Source organism: Octopus bimaculoides, chromosome 18 (genome assembly GCF_046866305.1).
Source record: "Octopus bimaculoides isolate indiv1 chromosome 18, ASM4686630v1, whole genome shotgun sequence".
Taxonomy (NCBI): domain Eukaryota; kingdom Metazoa; phylum Mollusca; class Cephalopoda; order Octopoda; family Octopodidae; genus Octopus; species Octopus bimaculoides.
This window is the reverse complement of record NC_142945.1, coordinates 27502555-27525716: the sequence shown is the minus strand read 5'-3', so window position 1 is coordinate 27525716 and position 23162 is coordinate 27502555. Positions and strand designations below refer to the sequence as shown.

General features: G+C 28.3%; 1 protein-coding gene across 7 annotated transcripts in view; it reads right to left on the bottom strand.

Annotated features, from left to right (window-relative positions):
* Positions 1–23162, bottom strand: part of LOC106876441 (protrudin) — a 111551-nt gene that overhangs the window by 54474 nt on the left and 33915 nt on the right. Inside the window, exon 1 of one of the 7 annotated variants that reach the window (XM_014924986.3) lies at positions 11001–11125. The exons of 4 other annotated variants lie outside the window; for them this stretch is intronic. The gene's annotated coding sequence lies outside the window, so the exon portion shown is untranslated. Of the gene's footprint in view, positions 1–1740; positions 1975–10730; positions 10866–11000; positions 11126–23162 lie in introns of those variants that run through there. 2 more of the 7 variants (XM_014924987.3, XM_089365928.1) reach the window with 2 other exon arrangements.

Below are 23162 nucleotides of genomic sequence, written 5' to 3'. Positions count from 1 at the left end.
CAAGGTGGTGCCCCAGCATGGCCAGAGTCAAATGACTGAAAAAAGTAAAAGATATATGAAAACACGTGTGTGTGTGTCCAAACTACTTTATAACTAGTGTTGGTTTGTTTACATCCCTGTAACTTAGTGCTTTGTCAAAAGACTGATAGAATAAGTACCAGATTTTAAAAGAAAATAAGTACTGGAATAACAATTTGATTGACTAAACCCTTCAATGTGGTGTTCCAGCATGGCCACAATCCAATGACTAAAACAAATAAAAAGGTAAAAAGTATAATTGTTCATAGTACTCTGATTGTTGAGAAAAGAAGCCCCACCCCCTTAAAAGATGCCTTGCTTGTATAATTTTCATGCTTGTATAATAGTCTTCATTCTCTGTTGAGAGGGTGTGGCTGCTTTCTCTAATTGCCATTTTGTGAATGCAAGTAGAGAAAAGTAGAAGAAAAAAATATGAAAAATCTAAAATAATATAAATAAAATAAGGTTGTTTAACAAACTTCTCTTCTGTACCCCATATGGATAGACTTCTTGTCTGAAAACAAATCCTATAAGTTATTTTTTCATGGAGTTGAAGCTTAAAATCCAGAACCTTGAAGCTGATTTCAAAACACATCTAAACAGGTTAACACCAAATAACATTTGTTTCTAAAATAGGAATAGGGTTAGAAATTTAGGGAGGAAGGAGCAGATTAGTAGGCACAGACATGGCTGTGTGGTAAGAAGCTTGCTTCCCAACCACATGGTTCCGGGTTCAGTCCCGCTGTGCGGCACCTTTGGCAAGTGTCTTCTACTATAGCCTTGGGCTGACCAAAGTCTTGTGAGTGGTCTTGGTAGACAGAAACTGAAAGAAGTCCATTGCATGTGTGTGTTGTGTATATATACCCATTGGGTAAAAAGTGTAAACGCATATATAAATATACATATGTGCATGTATGTGTGAGTGCGCATACATATTAATGTGTTCGTATATGTGTACAAATGCATGGATATGTGTGTATGTATACATATATATATATATATATATATATATAAATATACACACACACACACACATATATATATATATATATATATATATCTGTGAGTATATGGGTGTATATGTATGGATGTAAGGATACATATATGTGTGTGTACTTGCATATAACTTTTATTTATACCTTATAAACGAACATTCCATTCTTTTATCAACTATAAACTTACCTTATTTATATTTAAATTTCCTCTATTATCTCTAATTTATTCATTTATTGTTCCAAATTTATTTACCTACTCCCATCTTATCTCTAATCAACCTGCAAACCCCTTGCCTGAACATATAACAATACAAATCATAAACAGTATCATTCAATCTACTATAATGAACCCATAAACACATATAAAACATCCAAGGGTATATCTTTTTCCCTCTGAAGATATTATGTTCAGGTCATATAAATTTAATATTTACTGAGTATTAATTGAAACAGTTGTAAGGGACAATGATTAATTTGCTGTTAATAATAAACAATTATTAATTTCCCAGTCTCTATATATTTGTATATATGTATGTAAATATGTGAAGTATTATTACTGTTAAAAACAGTAATAATGAGGTGGCTAGCAAGACTTCTACCTAAACAGGTATAAAATATTTAAAGAACAAAAGGGTAAAGATACCACTTGCTAATAAATTAAAACCACCAATTCTATGAAAAATACACACACGAGCAATGTAATGAATATTTTAAAAAATAAGCCTACCTTCAGGATGGAATTTCAAGGTGTGTATTTATCGTAGAATTGGTGGTTTAATTTTTTAGCAAGCGGTATCTTTACCCTTCTGTCTATATTTGTTGCCCCCATCACTCCTTGACAACCAGTATTGGTGTGCTTATGTATCCATAACATAGCAGTTCAGCAAAAGAGACCGACAGAATAAGTACTAGGCTTAAAAAATAAGTCCTGAACTTGATTTGTTTGACTAAAAACCTGTCAAGGTGGTGCTCCAGTATGGTTGCAGTCAAATGACTGAAATAAGTAAAAGAATAAAAGAATATACTGCAAAGCTTTAATAATTTTTCCAATCCACCACCCTAACCCTAATAATAATAAATATGATTTCAAATTTTGGCAAGGCCATCAATTTTGGGAGAGGGGTTAAGTTGATTACATAGACCCCAGTGCTCAGGGTGTACTTATTTTATCAATCCTGAAAGGATAAAAGGCAAAGTCAACCTTGCCGGAATTTGAACTCAGAACATAAAAATAGATGAAATGCTGCTAAGCATCTTGTCCAGCAGGCTAATGATTCTGCCAGCTTGCCACCCTAATAATACTGATAACAGTAATTTCAAATTTTGGCACAAGGCCTGCAATTTTGGGGGAGAGGTAAAATCTTTAACATCAACCCCAGCGTTCAACTGGTACTTATTTTATCGACCCTGAAAGGATGAAAGGCAAAGTCAACCTCCATGGAATTTTAATTCAGGACAAAATGCCACTAAGCATTTTGCCTGGCATGTTAACGATTCAGCCAACTTGCTGCCTTAATAGCGAAAATAACATGAGCAACAATAACAAAAACAACAACCATATGTGAAACTATCAGTGAAAGGTTTGCATCGACATCAAAATGAATCTGCTCTTTTCCACAAACCATAACAAGCAATACAAATAAAAAGCTATATCATTCAACCCAAAGTCAATAGAAAAATGTGTACTTTGATACATAAAACCTGGCAAACAGTGAGCAACATCAGTAGAAACAAATAAATAGGTACCCAACAAAACTGACAGTCTGAATAAAAGAGTTGCAAATAAAACAGAACACATAAATGGACAAAAGAGGTATGTCTTTATTTACATGCACATCTTACAGGAACACTACTAAAAAAACTGCAACTACTCACATGATTCAAAGGAAAAATAACCCAGGTCAAAACCTAATGTCATGCCCAAAAGACTGGCCAACTGAAGCTGTATTCTCAAAACCAAAAATATGCCAGAAATTAAAATAGAACACTTAAAAAATACAAAAAGAAAATGACAACATAACAAAGCCAAACCTAAAATACAAATAGACTACTGGTCGACAAAAACTGAACTAGAACAACAACAACGTCAACTATTTCCATTAAACTAGGAATATTCCCCAGGAGACAGGTGACTACTCCCAACTCATTTTAAGCCTAGAACTTACTCTTTAGCCACCATGTTAAACTAGATTAGATACAAATGTTATGAGAAGACAACCATCTTTTCTATATAGTTAACTCCAAATTATATAGTACAAATGATAAACTAAAAGTACTTCTGACAACAGTACACAGATTTATTAGAGGAAATATTATGAGATTCAGACAAGAAAACTGAAGAAGGGAAAATATTTGTTCCCACTTAAACATGAATGTTCTGTTAGAACAAACTATACTGCAGTAGATACCATGAGAGAAACTCTCACATTTGCTGCAAAATGTACTCTTGTTTATATCACTAGTGGGGAGACAAATCCCTGCTACCTCCAGGGCTGAGACCACCAGATTACGTGATTTCGACCTTCCTTGGTCTTGTCAGTGATGGATGCTAAACCATGGATGCTAAACCACTAGAGATAGCAGTGATATATAGAAAAACAGTTTCAGAACAGGTGCTGGTGTCGTGATTAGCCAGTGAGCTTGTTAAAAAATACTTATTAGTGACAGAGACAATATTAATACAGGAAGATAATATTTATCCCCAGTATATATAAGGATATATATATATATATATATATAACACAAATAATAAATGAGTATATGCATACATACGTAAAAGTATGTGCATACCTACATCTACCTGTATATATAGGTGCATATCTGGGTACAGGACATTGCAAACAAAACGTAGACAAAAAAATGATAATAACCAGAGTACAGAATATATATATATATATATTTGATATTTTTGGACAAACGGGTATATATGTTGGCACAGTTTGGGCTACCTGGTGTTATCCACAGTCGGGGTATGTTTCCGTTGAATCTACTTTAGGAATTCTGCAGTGTCAGTTGAGATACTAATAATAATAGTTTAAGTAACGAGAAGATGGATTTGGTATTAATCTTTATTTTGTACAATAGTAATTTCGACCTGCCCTGATATTGTCCCGTCTGAGTGGGACTCCATTCAACATGTGTTGCCTCAATTTTGTAGTCTGGGTCCCATCAAGTGCATAATGGTTTGTGTCTCACTAAAGATCCTGAATTTTGGCTGTCATGTTGTTCTATGCCCGTCTGGTTAGGGAATGAAGCATTGTTACAATATTCTGTTACTATTTTATTTCTCAATAAGAGTTGCAAACACTTGTAAATATAGACAAATAACTGTTGATAAAAAAAAGAAAAGAAAAAGTTCATAAGGGAAGTTAATGGAAGAATAGGGATGGATTGAGTTACACTGGATTTAAGACAGGAATGGTTTAAGAGGAAAGAGGGATATATGTGCAGGCTTTAATATCTAGGGAGCTAAATATTGTTTAGCTAGCTAGCTTAGATCAGGATGCGTATACACACATATACACACACACTTTTGCTCGTATATGCACTCACACAGGGGATGTTAGCCACCCACCCATCCAGTCAATCTCAGCCGAAGTTGGTATAATTCACGGTTGGAAAATAACTTCATGAGTAGTGTGTCATCATGCTTGTCTCAAGACGGGTGGTTCACAGACAGTCTAACCCACTCAACATCTATATCACCAAGGGTGGATCACACACCCCTACGCCAATATATATATATATATATATATACACACACTTGCATACATACACATACACACACGTATCTATACATACACACACAAACACTTGTGCAAAATTGATGTAACACAACATGGTACAAATTAAAGATTAATACCAAATCCATCTTTTTGTTACTTAAGAAATTATCATTATCATTATTATATACACACATACTTTTATTAAAGCTGCAAAATTATCACAAAACTTTTACTGTTTCACATTCCTGTTCATCGGACAGTTGTGGTGTCCAATGAATGGTAACATGAAACTGAGTAATAGTCTTGCAGCTTTAATAAAAGAATGTTACTCTATCTTTGGTATTCGAGTACTGTTTTTTCCACCTTGTTTTGGACTTATGCGCTCGTGCGTGTGCATGTGTGTGTGTGTGTGTGTGTGTGTGTGTGTGTGTGTTTTTTTTTTATAAACAGGCGAGGATTACAAACACAGTCTTACAATAACTAAAGATTCAACAACAGATTACAACACATAAATATATAAAAAAGTTAGGGACGTTTCAGTTTGATCTTCATGTTGAACTCAGTTTACACTTGATCTAAAAATTATTAGATAAGCTGAGAATTTTAAGAAATGGTTTTGTCCTCTCATCAATGTTTTTTAACTTACACAATCTTCAACTCCCACTACAAGACACAATTTCACATGCAAATATTATCACATTCATCTTTTTTGACTATTCTTTGTGCAACTAATTACCTGAGCCTCAAATGAAGTACCTAGAAACTTCTGAACAAACATGCTAAAAGTAAAAAAGATAAAATCTGTCATTTTCCTTCTTACCTTCAACACCACAGGACATCAAATACAACCAAACATCATTGTCAACAATGTAAACATTATGATTAAAAGCAAACGCACTAAAAACTGCTTACACCTCTGCAGTATTCACACCACACACATAAATGTAGTAAAGGAAGTGAAAAGACCAACAGATATATTCATTATACCCACAGACATCACAAAGAAACAGCAGTACTAAAGTACAAAAAATTTATAACACCGTTGGGGTGGAGAGCTGGCAGAATTGTTAGCATGTTGGGCAAAATGCTTCATGGCATTTTGTCCGTCTTCATGTTCTGAGTTCAAATTCTGCTGATGTCAACTTTGCCTTTCATCCTTTCAGGGTAGATAAAATAAGTACCAGTTGATGTAACTAACATACCCGTTTCCCTCTCAAAGATACTGGCAGTATGCCCATATTTTAAACCAATATATAAAGCCATTTGCCATGTTGCCGTATTTCTCCACAACAAACTACAAAGAATACAAAACAATGTTTGGCATCACAAGCTGCACACAGACCATTTATACAAAGATTGAAAATGAGAGACCACCTGGGCATATGAAGAGCACAGATTGTTGTTATTGCAAGCAACAATCCTAACATCATATGTTCAATCACACCTAACACTTAAGCACAACACAACAAACACAGATCAGTTACAAGAAAACCTTGAGAAATTTCTAGTTCCCCATCAACTCTCTAAGACTGTGTGATGATAGATTCAGAATAATTTTTCATTCTAAATTATCAGGATTCTTCATTTCCCTCATCTATCAACTTAACTATTGTCTATCATGCAGATGGCACTTCTGAGTTATTTATTCTCTAAACAATTCTGCTTTCCTACCCCAACTACTCTACACTGCTTTACATTTACTTAGTGATTTTGTCATCACTACTTTGGCAAGTAAGATGAGGCCTATACTTCAGTGAGGCAGTTAGAATAATATTTACCAAGAAAATGAAAATAATATTCATCAACTAATATTATTTTTACCTCACCACATAATTATTTCTAATTAGATATTTTTTATACTCATTGCATTAAATATGTTAACATTAATTACTATTTAAGGGTGAATCAAGTGTGAACAAAATGTGGAGAGCACAATAACTTTAAATAGCCAAGATTATATCTGAATGTAGATGTAAATATTGTGGAACATTGTTTATATAAAACAAAGATAAATGAAAATCAAATTCATCATCATCGTTTAACATCCGTTTTTTATGCTGGCATGGTTTAGACAGTTTGACAGGAGCTGGCCAACAAGAGAGATGTCCAGACTCCAGCTGTCTGTTTTGGCATGGTTTCTACAACTGGATGCTTCTCCTAATACCAACCAGCTTATTGACTGTGCTGGGTGCTTTTCATGTGCTACAGGCATGGGTGCATTCATGTGGTACTGGCATGAATGCATCTTACGTGACACCAGCACCTGCAAGACAAAGACCTCTCAGCTGGGAGAGGGTGTGGGGACATGGCCATAAAGGACATGCCTGTAGGTATGAATGGCCATGATTTTACTTAGCTTGACATGTCTTCTAAGGACAGCAAATCACCTCAAGTCTCGACACCTTGTCATCCCTTGTCAATAATAAATTATTAAAAGAAAACTTTGAAATAATTAATTAAAATTGGATAAACACAAGGCAGTGAGGGGAAGAATAGTCTGATCTTTGGCAGACATAGCGAAGCTCTAGCCAAGTTTTGCTTATAAAGCTACCTGTTTGTCTATTATGCACAGTTGATGTAGTAGTACTGAAAACTTGAGAAATTTTTTACTTTCTTGCAAATCTTCTAAAGCAATAACACTAGTGAATAATATCCTCACCTGACCAACACTCAACTACTTTTGACCTCTTTCCCTCCTCCAAACTCGGCCTTTATGCAGTCATCATTGTCTATTTCTGTAGCAGATTGGTGCCTAATTCAGGAGGCAAACCTCACCCACAAAACTGATATTTCATGTAAGTTAGTGACAGCCCACTTGCTCCACATTGACCCATCTTGGGTCTCCCTTCCTCACCCATAGACATAGCCTTGCTGATTATGAAAGTATGGTTCACTTTTAGCTGAGGAAAAAGGATAACTAATAACCTCTAAAAGTCACTAATCTTCACCAACAAAGTCTTTATACACCCCTGTTAATAATGAATACAGGACACAGCTACTGACATACTGCAATTGTTATTTCATAGTCATGTTTAGTTTCACAGTTTCCTCTGTTATTACAATGGAACCTGCTACTTTGAACTATAATCACCATCATTTGATGTCCTTTTTCCATGCTGACATGGGCTGGACAGCTTGACAAGATCTGGCAAGGTCAGGGGCAGTACCAACTTCCATTGTCTGTTTTGGCTCAGTTTCTGCTGCTGGATGCCCTTCCTAATGCCAACCACTTTACAGGGTGTATTAGATGCTTTTCACCCTGCACCATCGCCAGTGCTTTTCACATGGCACCATCACCAGTGCTTTTCACGCGGCACCATCATCATCGTTTAACATCCGCTTTCCATGCTAGCATGGGTTGGATGATTTAACTGAGGAGTAGTGAACCAGATGGCTACACCAGGCTCCAATCTGATTTGGCAGAATTTCTACATCTGGATACCCTTCCTAACGCCAGTGGGTGCTTCGCCAGTGCTTTTTACACAGCACTGTCACTGTTGCATATCAAATTTGCTCGCTACAACCATTTCTCATCTTTACTGTGTCTATCCTTGCTCAATACTGAACTAAACCTGTTGCTTAATCATTCCTTTCAATAATTACAATTTTTGAAAACTCAGTCATTCATGTTTTTCTCTACAAGAGTTCAAATTGAACTTTAACTTCATTGATATCAGCAAACCATGAAAGTTCAGTCTATGGATGCTGCTTCTTTTCTGACTAATCACAAATAAACAGAGTTGACATTTGGATTTAACATGAAGTGCAATTAATAAAAACTAGTAGATAAAAGAAAATAATTAGGTGCAGGAGTGGCTGCATGGTAAGTAGCTTGCTTACCAACCACACGGTTCCGGGTTCATTCCCACTGCGTGGCCCCTTGGGCAAGTGTCTTCTACTACAGCCTCGGGCCGACCAAAGCTTTGTGAGTGGATTTGGTAGACGGAAACTGAAAGAAGCCAGTTGTATATATGTGTATATGTATGTATATATACATATATGTGTGTGTGTGTGTACGTTTGTGTCTGTGTTTGCAACCCCCCCGCCCAACATCGCTTGACAACCGATAGTGGTGTGTTTACATCCCCATAACTTAACAGTTTGGCAAAAAGAGATCGATAGAATGAGTACTAGGCTTACAAAGAATAAGTCCTGGGGTTGATTTGCTTGACTAAAGGTGGTGCTCCAGCATGGCCACAGTCAAATGACTGAAACAAGTAAAAGAGTAAAAGAGATACCCCACTCCCACCAGATGTTAGAAGATTGATTGAGTTAACATTGATTTGTGTAGTGTTAAAGAAACAAGAACTTTTCCCCTGGATGAGAAGACAATCTCTTACATGCTAGCCCCTAAGTTAGCAAATATATTAATACAGCTTAACAAATTCACAAGATCTACAGGTATAATGATTATGCAGCTAATGGTTTCTATCGATTGAAGTTTAGCCAAAACATTATGGACAAACTTATCCAGCTAGCAGTATTCACTATAATACACATTTGTGCAGCTGATCATATGCTCCAAGTGAATTTGTGCTACAGCTGCACACAACAGCTTTCAGGCTTAGATATTGACTATTTTAACTTCACCTGGTCACACTGTTGCATCAATAGCATATTGTTTATACACTAGCATTATACACATTAAAATTCATTGCTGGCTTCTATTTTATGTCAGTGCTAGTGTAGACAGTAGACATAATACCTACCACACTTGTATAATACTCAGCAAAGAAATTTGCAAAACATACATAACACATGCAATATTAAGGCTACTATTAAATTTACACTAATTATAATGCTGTTTGTGCATGATTATGGTGTTTCTATACATCTCAACTGCAATTTAACATCACAGTTAAACTGTATAAGTGTTGTGTAAAATTATGAACTAGAACAACGCATAAATTATGGTTATCCTAAGGATACAGTGGTTATAATGTTGTTTAGATGTGTATGTATCATAATAAACAATACACCAGTACAGGTAAAATAGTGGTTGTAGTAAATAAAATTGCATAATGTTAGAGTGCATGAACAGGACTGTACAGTTACTATGTACAGTAACTGATTGAAGTACATTCAGTACCTGGATATAATACATTATGGACAAACTTAGCCATCAACACCGATTCTTATATGTATTATATTCAATAGTGCACTATAATCTGGTACAGTTACATCAAGATATATAACTATATTCTGATAAATGTGCATTGTGGTAGTTATTATATCCTGGTATAGTTACATGCAAGTATAGATATACAATGGTATGGTTATTATATCAAGATATAGTTATATTCTGGTATATTTATTATCTCCAGGTATAGCTGTATTCTGGTATATATTCAAATATAGTTATTAACATTCAGATGTAACTATATTCTAATGTAAGTATATTCTGCTTCGGTTATTACATTCAAGCATAACTGTATTCTGGTAGAGTTATATCTAGGCAGAACTATATTTTGAAGTTATACTCAAGCACATTTTTATTCTGACATAGTTACAATATCCAAACTTGGAAACATTTAGGTGTAGTTATAGTTGAGATAACTATAATCAAATATATCTGAAAAAGAATCGATTTTTAACTGCAAAAACACCCTGCATCAATATTCATTTTAACAGAATATACACACGGTGTCAATGGCCATGTGCGTGTGAAGCTGGTCAATGTATGTCTGCACAAGTATATTGTTAGTATGCTCTTATTTAGCCCCAGGTCAACCTGGATTAAGTACACCTAGGATCAAAGACATTCCAGCCATGACCAAGGTGACTACATTGTCATATGTATTCTTACTTATTTTTTTTTAAGATGACAGGATATAACCTGAAGATGATTTGGTTGTTATTTCTAGTATGTTAAGCAATGCATAGTGGCTTCTTTTGTGGTTGGTGTGCAATTGATGAATGTATGTGTATATACTCAGTGCATGTATATAGCTAGCTAAAACTGTAAAATGATTAACAAAATAGTACAACTTACATAGCAGCAGCAGCAGAAGGAAGATAAATGTTGCAAGAAATCTGAATGCCGAAGAGGACAGCTGTAGAAAGAGGTCCCTAAGGGCAGAGTCAGCTGTTTAGTTTAACCTCCTACTATTGCCTGATTAATCCTGTCTAAGTTTGTATATATGATAGCTTACCACCTGCCAGTCAGAAAACCTAACGAATAAGCCATATGGTTAAATATTAAACAAGAAAGGTTTACAAGTAAGATGTTTACAGTGAGGGATTTAAAAGTAAGCCTTCTTACCTGACGGCACAGAATATAGGGAGTAAGTAAACATATAAAGTGAAAGCTGTGAAGGAAAAGTGGAATTTGAACTGAAGACAGGATATAAGGTAAGTTTCAAGTGGGAAGGGGAGGGATGAAATCGGTAGTCAGAGTTATATTATCTTAATATAAACAGTTCTTAATGTAAATATTGAATTTCATGTGAACTATAAGTGCAATGAAGTTAACTTAAAAGAGTGTCTAAGGTAAGGCATGTGTGTAGATAGGAAATAATTAGTTCACTAAACAGGAGCAAATGACTTATGTGGAACCATTTCATTACTGCATCAACCGATTTAATTCTGACAACAGTCTCACACCTTCCACATTAGGTCACAATACTTCACTCTACCCCTGCATCCTAATTACCAACATCAGCCTTGCTGCAGCCACCATCGCACCAGCCATTTTCACAACTCTTATCTATCAGGCATTGCTAGATTATTGAATATAAATAGAATCTGGGTAGAAGTAAAAAAAACCTGGGTTGTATGTATGTCAATTCATTTGAGTTCTCACTACATGTGATTCATAAAAATTGTATGCATGTGTGTGTGTGTGTGTGTGTGTGTGTGTGTGTGTGTGTGTTTGTGCATATATATATATACATTCGTTACATTATACACACATATACATTCGTTACATTATACACACATATACATTCGTTACATTATACACACATATACATTCGTTACATTATGCACACATATACATTCGTTACATTATGCACACATATACATTCGTTACATTATGCACACATATACATTCGTTACATTATGCACACATATACATTCGTTACATTATGCACACATATACATTCGTTACATTATGCACACATATACATTCGTTACATTATGCACACATATACATTCGTTACATTATGCACACATATACATTCGTTACATTATGCACACATATACATTCGTTACATTATGCACACATATACATTCGTTACATTATGCACACATATACATTCGTTACATTATATACACATATACATTCGTTACATTATATACACATATACATTCGTTACATTATATACACATATACATTCGTTACATTATATACACATATACATATACGTATATATTCATTACATTATATACACATATATTCGATACATTATATATATATATATATTCATTACATTATATACATATATATATTCGTTAAATTATATACATATATATTTGTTACGTCATATACATACATGTGTGTGCATATATATATATATGTATATATACACTCATTACATTATATACATATATGTATTTGTTACATCATACACATGCATATATAAATATTCGTTACATCATACACATGCATATATATATATATATTCGTTACATCATACACATGCATATATATATATATATATTCGTTACATCATACACATGCATATATATATATATATTCGTTACATCATACACATGCATATATATATATATATTCGTTACATCATACACATGCATATATATATATATATTCGTTACATCATACACATGCATATATATATATATATTCGTTACATCATACACATGCATATATATATATATATTCGTTACATCATACACATGCATATATATATATATATTCGTTACATCATACACATGCATATATATATATATATTCGTTACATCATACACATGCATATATATATATATATTCGTTACATCATACACATGCATATATATATATATATTCGTTACATCATACACATGCATATATATATATATATTCGTTACATCATACACATGCATATATATATATATATTCGTTACATCATACACATGCATATATATATATATATTCGTTACATCATACACATGCATATATATATATATATTCGTTACATCATACACATGCATATATATATATATATTCGTTACATCATACACATGCATATATATATATATTCGTTACATCATACACATGCATATATATATATATATTCGTTACATCATACACATGCATATATATATATATATTCGTTACATCATACACATGCATATATATATATATATTCGTTACATCATACACATGCATATATATATATATATTCGTTACATCATACACATGCATATATATATATATATTCGTTACATCATACACATGCATATATATATATATATTCGTTACATCATACACATGCATATATATATATATATTCGTTACATCATACACATGCATATATATATATATATATTCGTTACATCATACACATGCATATATATATATATATATTCGTTACATCATACACATGCATATATATATATATATATTCGTTACATCATACACATGCATATATATATATATATATTCGTTACATCATACACATGCATATATATATATATATATTCGTTACATCATACACATGCATATATATATATATATATTCGTTACATCATACACATGCATATATATATATATATATTCGTTACATCATACACATGCATATATATATATATATATTCGTTACATCATACACATGCATATATATATATATATATTCGTTACATCATACACATGCATATATATATATATATATTCGTTACATCATACACATGCATATATATATATATATATTCGTTACATCATACACATGCATATATATATATATATATATTCGTTACATCATACACATGCATATATATATATATATATTCGTTACATCATACACATGCATATATATATATATATATTCGTTACATCATACACATGCATATATATATATATATATTCGTTACATCATACACATGCATATATATATATATATATTCGTTACATCATACACATACATATATATATATATATTCGTTACATCATACACATACATATATATATATATATTCGTTACATCATACACATACATATATATATATATATTCGTTACATCATACACATACATATATATATATATATTCGTTACATCATACACATACATATATATATATATATTCGTTACATCATACACATACATATATATATATATATATTCGTTACATCATACACATACATATATATATATATATTCGTTACATCATACACATACATATATATATATATATTCGTTACATCATACACATACATATATATATATATATATTCGTTACATCATACACATACATATATATATATATATTTGTTACATCATACACATACATATATATATATATATTCGTTACATCATACACATACATATATATATATATATTCGTTACATCATACACATACATATATATATATATATATTCGTTACATCATACACATACATATATATATATATATATTCGTTACATCATACACATACATATATATATATATATATTCGTTACATCATACACATACATATATATATATATATTCGTTACATCATACACATACATATATATATATATATATTCGTTACATCATACACATACATATATATATATATATATTCGTTACATCATACACATACATATATATATATATATATTCGTTACATCATACACATACATATATATATATATATATTCGTTACATCATACACATACATATATATATATATATATATTCGTTACATCATACACATACATATATATATATATATATTCGTTACATCATACACATACATATATATATATATATATTCGTTACATCATACACATACATATATATATATATATATTCGTTACATCATACACATACATATATATATATATATATTCGTTACATCATACACATACATATATATATATATATATTCGTTACATCATACACATACATATATATATATATATTCGTTACATCATACACATACATATATATATATATATATTCGTTACATCATACACATACATATATATATATATATATTCGTTACATCATACACATACATATATATATATATATTCGTTACATCATACACATACATATATATATTCGTTACATCATACACATACATATATATATATATATATTCGTTACATCATACACATACATATATATATATATATATTCGTTACATCATACACATACATATATATATATATTCGTTACATCATACACATACATATATATATATATATTCGTTACATCATACACATACATATATATATATATATTCGTTACATCATACACATACATATATATATATATATTCGTTACATCATACACATACATATATATATATATATTCGTTACATCATACACATACATATATATATATATATTCGTTACATCATACACATACATATATATATATATTCGTTACATCATACACATACATATATATATATATATTCGTTACATCATACACATACATATATATATATATATTCGTTACATCATACACATACATATATATATATATATATTCGTTACATCATACACATACATATATATATATATATTCGTTACATCATACACATACATATATATATATATATATTCGTTACATCATACACATACATATATATATATATATATTCGTTACATCATACACATACATATATATATATATATATTCGTTACATCATACACATACATATATATATATATATATTCGTTACATCATACACATACATATATATATATATATATTCGTTACATCATACACATACATATATATATATATATATTCGTTACATCATACACATACATATATATATATATATTCGTTACATCATACACATATATATATATATTCGTTACATCATACACATACATATATATATATATATTCGTTACATCATACACATACATATATATATATATATTCGTTACATCATACACATACATATATATATATATATTCGTTACATCATACACATACATATATATATATATATTCGTTACATCATACACATACATATATATATATATATTCGTTACATCATACACATACATATATATATATATATTCGTTACATCATACACATACATATATATATATATATTCGTTACATCATACACATACATATATATATATATATATTCGTTACATCATACACATACATATATATATATATATATTCGTTACATCATACACATACATATATATATATATATATTCGTTACATCATACACATACATATATATATATATATATTCGTTACATCATACACATACATATATATATATATATTCGTTACATCATACACATACATATATATATATTCGTTACATCATACACATACATATATATATATTCGTTACATCATACACATACATATATATATATTCGTTACATCATACACATACATATATATATATTCGTTACATCATACACATACATATATATATATTCGTTACATCATACACATACATATATATATATTCGTTACATCATACACATACATATATATATATTCGTTACATCATGTTACATCATACACATACATATATATATATTCGTTACATCATACACATACATATATATATATTCGTTACATCATACACATACATATATATATATTCGTTACATCATACACATACATATATATATATTCGTTACATCATACACATACATATATATATATTCGTTACATCATACACATACATATATATATATTCGTTACATCATACACATACATATATATATATTCGTTACATCATACACATACATATATATATATTCGTTACATCATACACATACATATATATATATTCGTTACATCATACACATACATATATATATATTCGTTACATCATACACATACATATATATATATTCGTTACATCATACACATACATATATATATATTCGTTACATCATACACATACATATATATATATTCGTTACATCATACACATACATATATATATATATTCGTTACATCATACACATACATATATATATATATTCGTTACATCATACACATACATATATATATATATATTCGTTACATCATACACATACATATATATATATATATTCGTTACATCATACACATACATATATATATATATATTCGTTACATCATACACATACATATATATATATATATTCGTTACATCATACACATACATATATATATATATATTCGTTACATCATACACATACATATATATATATATATTCGTTACATCATACACATACATATATATATATATATTCGTTACATCATACACATACATATATATATATATATTCGTTACATCATACACATACATATATATATATATATTCGTTACATCATACACATACATATATATATATATATTCGTTACATCATACACATACATATATATATATATTCGTTACATCATACACATACATATATATATATTCGTTACATCATACACATACATATATATATATTCGTTACATCATACACATACATATATATATATTCGTTACATCATACACATACATATATATATATTCGTTACATCATACACATACATATATATATATTCGTTACATCATACACATACATATATATATATTCGTTACATCATACACATACATATATATATATTCGTTACATCATACACATACATATATATATATTCGTTACATCATACACATACATATATATATATTCGTTACATCATACACATACATATATATATATTCGTTACATCATACACATACATATATATATATTCGTTACATCATACACATACATATATATATATTCGTTACATCATACACATACATATATATATATTCGTTACATCATACACATACATATATATATATTCGTTACATCATACACATACATATATATATATTCGTTACATCATACACATACATATATATATATTCGTTACATCATACACATACATATATATATATTCGTTACATCATACACATACATATATATATATTCGTTACATCATACACATACATATATATATATTCGTTACATCATACACATACATATATATATATTCGTTACATCATACACATACATATATATATATTCGTTACATCATACACATACATATATATATATATATTCGTTACATCATACACATACATATATATATATATTCGTTACATCATACACATACATATATATATATATTCGTTACATCATACACATACATATATATATATATTCGTTACATCATACACATACATATATATATATTCGTTACATCATACACATACATATATATATATATTCGTTACATCATACACATACATATATATATATATTCGTTACATCATACACATACATATATATTATATTCGTTACATCATACACATACATATATATATATATTCGTTACATCATACACATACATATATATATATTCGTTACATCATACACATACATATATATATATTCGTTACATCATACACATACATATATATATATTCGTTACATCATACACATACATATATATATATTCGTTACATCATACACATACATATATATATATTCGTTACATCATACACATACATATATATATATTCGTTACATCATACACATACATATATATATATTCGTTACATCATACACATACATATATATATATTCGTTACATCATACACATACATATATATATATTCGTTACATCATACACATACATATATATATATTCGTTACATCATACACATACATATATATATATTCGTTACATCATACACATACATATATATATATTCGTTACATCATACACATACATATATATATATTCGTTACATCATACACATACATATATATATATTCGTTACATCATACACATACATATATATATATTCGTTACATCATACACATACATATATATATATTCGTTACATCATACACATACATATATATATATTCGTTACATCATACACATACATATATATATATTCGTTACATCATACACATACATATATATATATTCGTTACATCATACACATACATATATATATATTCGTTACATCATACACATACATATATATATATTCGTTACATCATACACATACATATATATATATTCGTTACATCATACACATACATATATATATATTCGTTACATCATACACATACATATATATATATTCGTTACATCATACACATACATATATATATATTCGTTACATCATACACATACATATATATATATTCGTTACATCATACACATACATATATATATATTCGTTACATCATACACATACATATATATATATTCGTTACATCATACACATACATATATATATATTCGTTACATCATACACATACATATATATATATTCGTTACATCATACACATACATATATATATATTCGTTACATCATACACATACATATATATATATTCGTTACATCATACACATACATATATATATATTCGTTACATCATACACATACATATATATATATTCGTTACATCATACACATACATATATATATATTCGTTACATCATACACATACATATATATATATTCGTTACATCATACACATACATATATATATATTCGTTACATCATACACATACATATATATATATTCGTTACATCATACACATACATATATATATATTCGTTACATCATACACATACATATATATATATTCGTTACATCATACACATACATATATATATATTCGTTACATCATACACATACATATATATATATTCGTTACATCATACACATACATATATATATATTCGTTACATCATACACATACATATATATATATTCGTTACATCATACACATACATATATATATATTCGTTACATCATACACATACATATATATATATTCGTTACATCATACACATACATATATATATATTCGTTACATCATACACATACATATATATATATTCGTTACATCATACACATACATATATATATATTCGTTACATCATACACATACATATATATATATTCGTTACATCATACACATACATATATATATATTCGTTACATCATACACATACATATATATATATTCGTTACATCATACACATACATATATATATATTCGTTACATCATACACATACATATATATATATTCGTTACATCATACACATACATATATATATATTCGTTACATCATACACATACATATATATATATTCGTTACATCATACACATACATATATATATATTCGTTACATCATACACATACATATATATATATTCGTTACATCATACACATACATATATATATATTCGTTACATCATACACATACATATATATATATTCGTTACATCATACACATACATATATATATATTCGTTACATCATACACATACATATATATATATTCGTTACATCATACACATACATATATATATATTCGTTACATCATACACATACATATATATATATTCGTTACATCATACACATACATATATATATATTCGTTACATCATACACATACATATATATATATTCGTTACATCATACACATACATATATATATATTCGTTACATCATACACATACATATATATATATTCGTTACATCATACACATACATATATATATATTCGTTACATCATACACATACATATATATATATTCGTTACATCATACACATACATATATATATATTCGTTACATCATACACATACATATATATATATTCGTTACATCATACACATACATATATATATATTCGTTACATCATACACATACATATATATATATTCGTTACATCATACACATACATATATATATATTCGTTACATCATACACATACATATATATATATTCGTTACATCATACACATACATATATATATATTCGTTACATCATACACATACATATATATATATTCGTTACATCATACACATACATATATATATATTCGTTACATCATACACATACATATATATATATTCGTTACATCATACACATACATATATATATATTCGTTACATCATACACATACATATATATATATTCGTTACATCATACACATACATATATATATATTCGTTACATCATACACATACATATATATATATTCGTTACATCATACACATACATATATATATATTCGTTACATCATACACATACATATATATATATTCGTTACATCATACACATACATATATATATATTCGTTACATCATACACATACATATATATATATTCGTTACATCATACACATACATATATATATATTCGTTACATCATACACATACATATATATATATTCGTTACATCATACACATACATATATATATATTCGTTACATCATACACATACATATATATATATTCGTTACATCATACACATACATATATATATATTCGTTACATCATACACATACATATATATATATTCGTTACATCATACACATACATATATATATATTCGTTACATCATACACATACATATATATATATTCGTTACATCATACACATACATATATATATATTCGTTACATCATACACATACATATATATATATTCGTTACATCATACACATACATATATATATATTCGTTACATCATACACATACATATATATATATTCGTTACATCATACACATACATATATATATATTCGTTACATCATACACATACATATATATATATTCGTTACATCATACACATACATATATATATATTCGTTACATCATACACATACATATATATATATTCGTTACATCATACACATACATATATATATATTCGTTACATCATACACATACATATATATATATTCGTTACATCATACACATACATATATATATATTCGTTACATCATACACATACATATATATATATTCGTTACATCATACACATACATATATATATATTCGTTACATCATACACATACATATATATATATTCGTTACATCATACACATACATATATATATATATTCGTTACATCATACACATACATATATATATATTCGTTACATCATACACATACATATATATATATTCGTTACATCATACACATACATATATATATATATTCGTTACATCATACACATACATATATATATATATTCGTTACATCATACACATACATATATATATATTCGTTACATCATACACATACATATATATATATTCGTTACATCATACACATACATATATATATATTCGTTACATCATACACATACATATATATATATTCGTTACATCATACACATACATATATATATATTCGTTACATCATACACATACATATATATATATTCGTTACATCATACACATACATATATATATATATTCGTTACATCATACACATACATATATATATATTCGTTACATCATACACATACATATATATATATTCGTTACATCATACACATACATATATATATATTCGTTACATCATACACATACATATATATATATTCGTTACATCATACACATACATATATATATATTCGTTACATCATACACATACATATATATATATTCGTTACATCATACACATACATATATATATATTCGTTACATCATACACATACATATATATATATTCGTTACATCATACACATACATATATATATATTCGTTACATCATACACATACATATATATATATTCGTTACATCATACACATACATATATATATATTCGTTACATCATACACATACATATATATATATTCGTTACATCATACACATACATATATATATATTCGTTACATCATACACATACATATATATATATTCGTTACATCATACACATACATATATATATATTCGTTACATCATACACATACATATATATATATTCGTTACATCATACACATACATATATATATATTCGTTACATCATACACATACATATATATATATTCGTTACATCATACACATACATATATATATATTCGTTACATCATACACATACATATATATATATTCGTTACATCATACACATACATATATATATATTCGTTACATCATACACATACATATATATATATTCGTTACATCATACACATACATATATATATATTCGTTACATCATACACATACATATATATATATTCGTTACATCATACACATACATATATATATATTCGTTACATCATACACATACATATATATATATTCGTTACATCATACACATACATATATATATATTCGTTACATCATACACATACATATATATATATTCGTTACATCATACACATACATATATATATATTCGTTACATCATACACATACATATATATATATTCGTTACATCATACACATACATATATATATATTCGTTACATCATACACATAC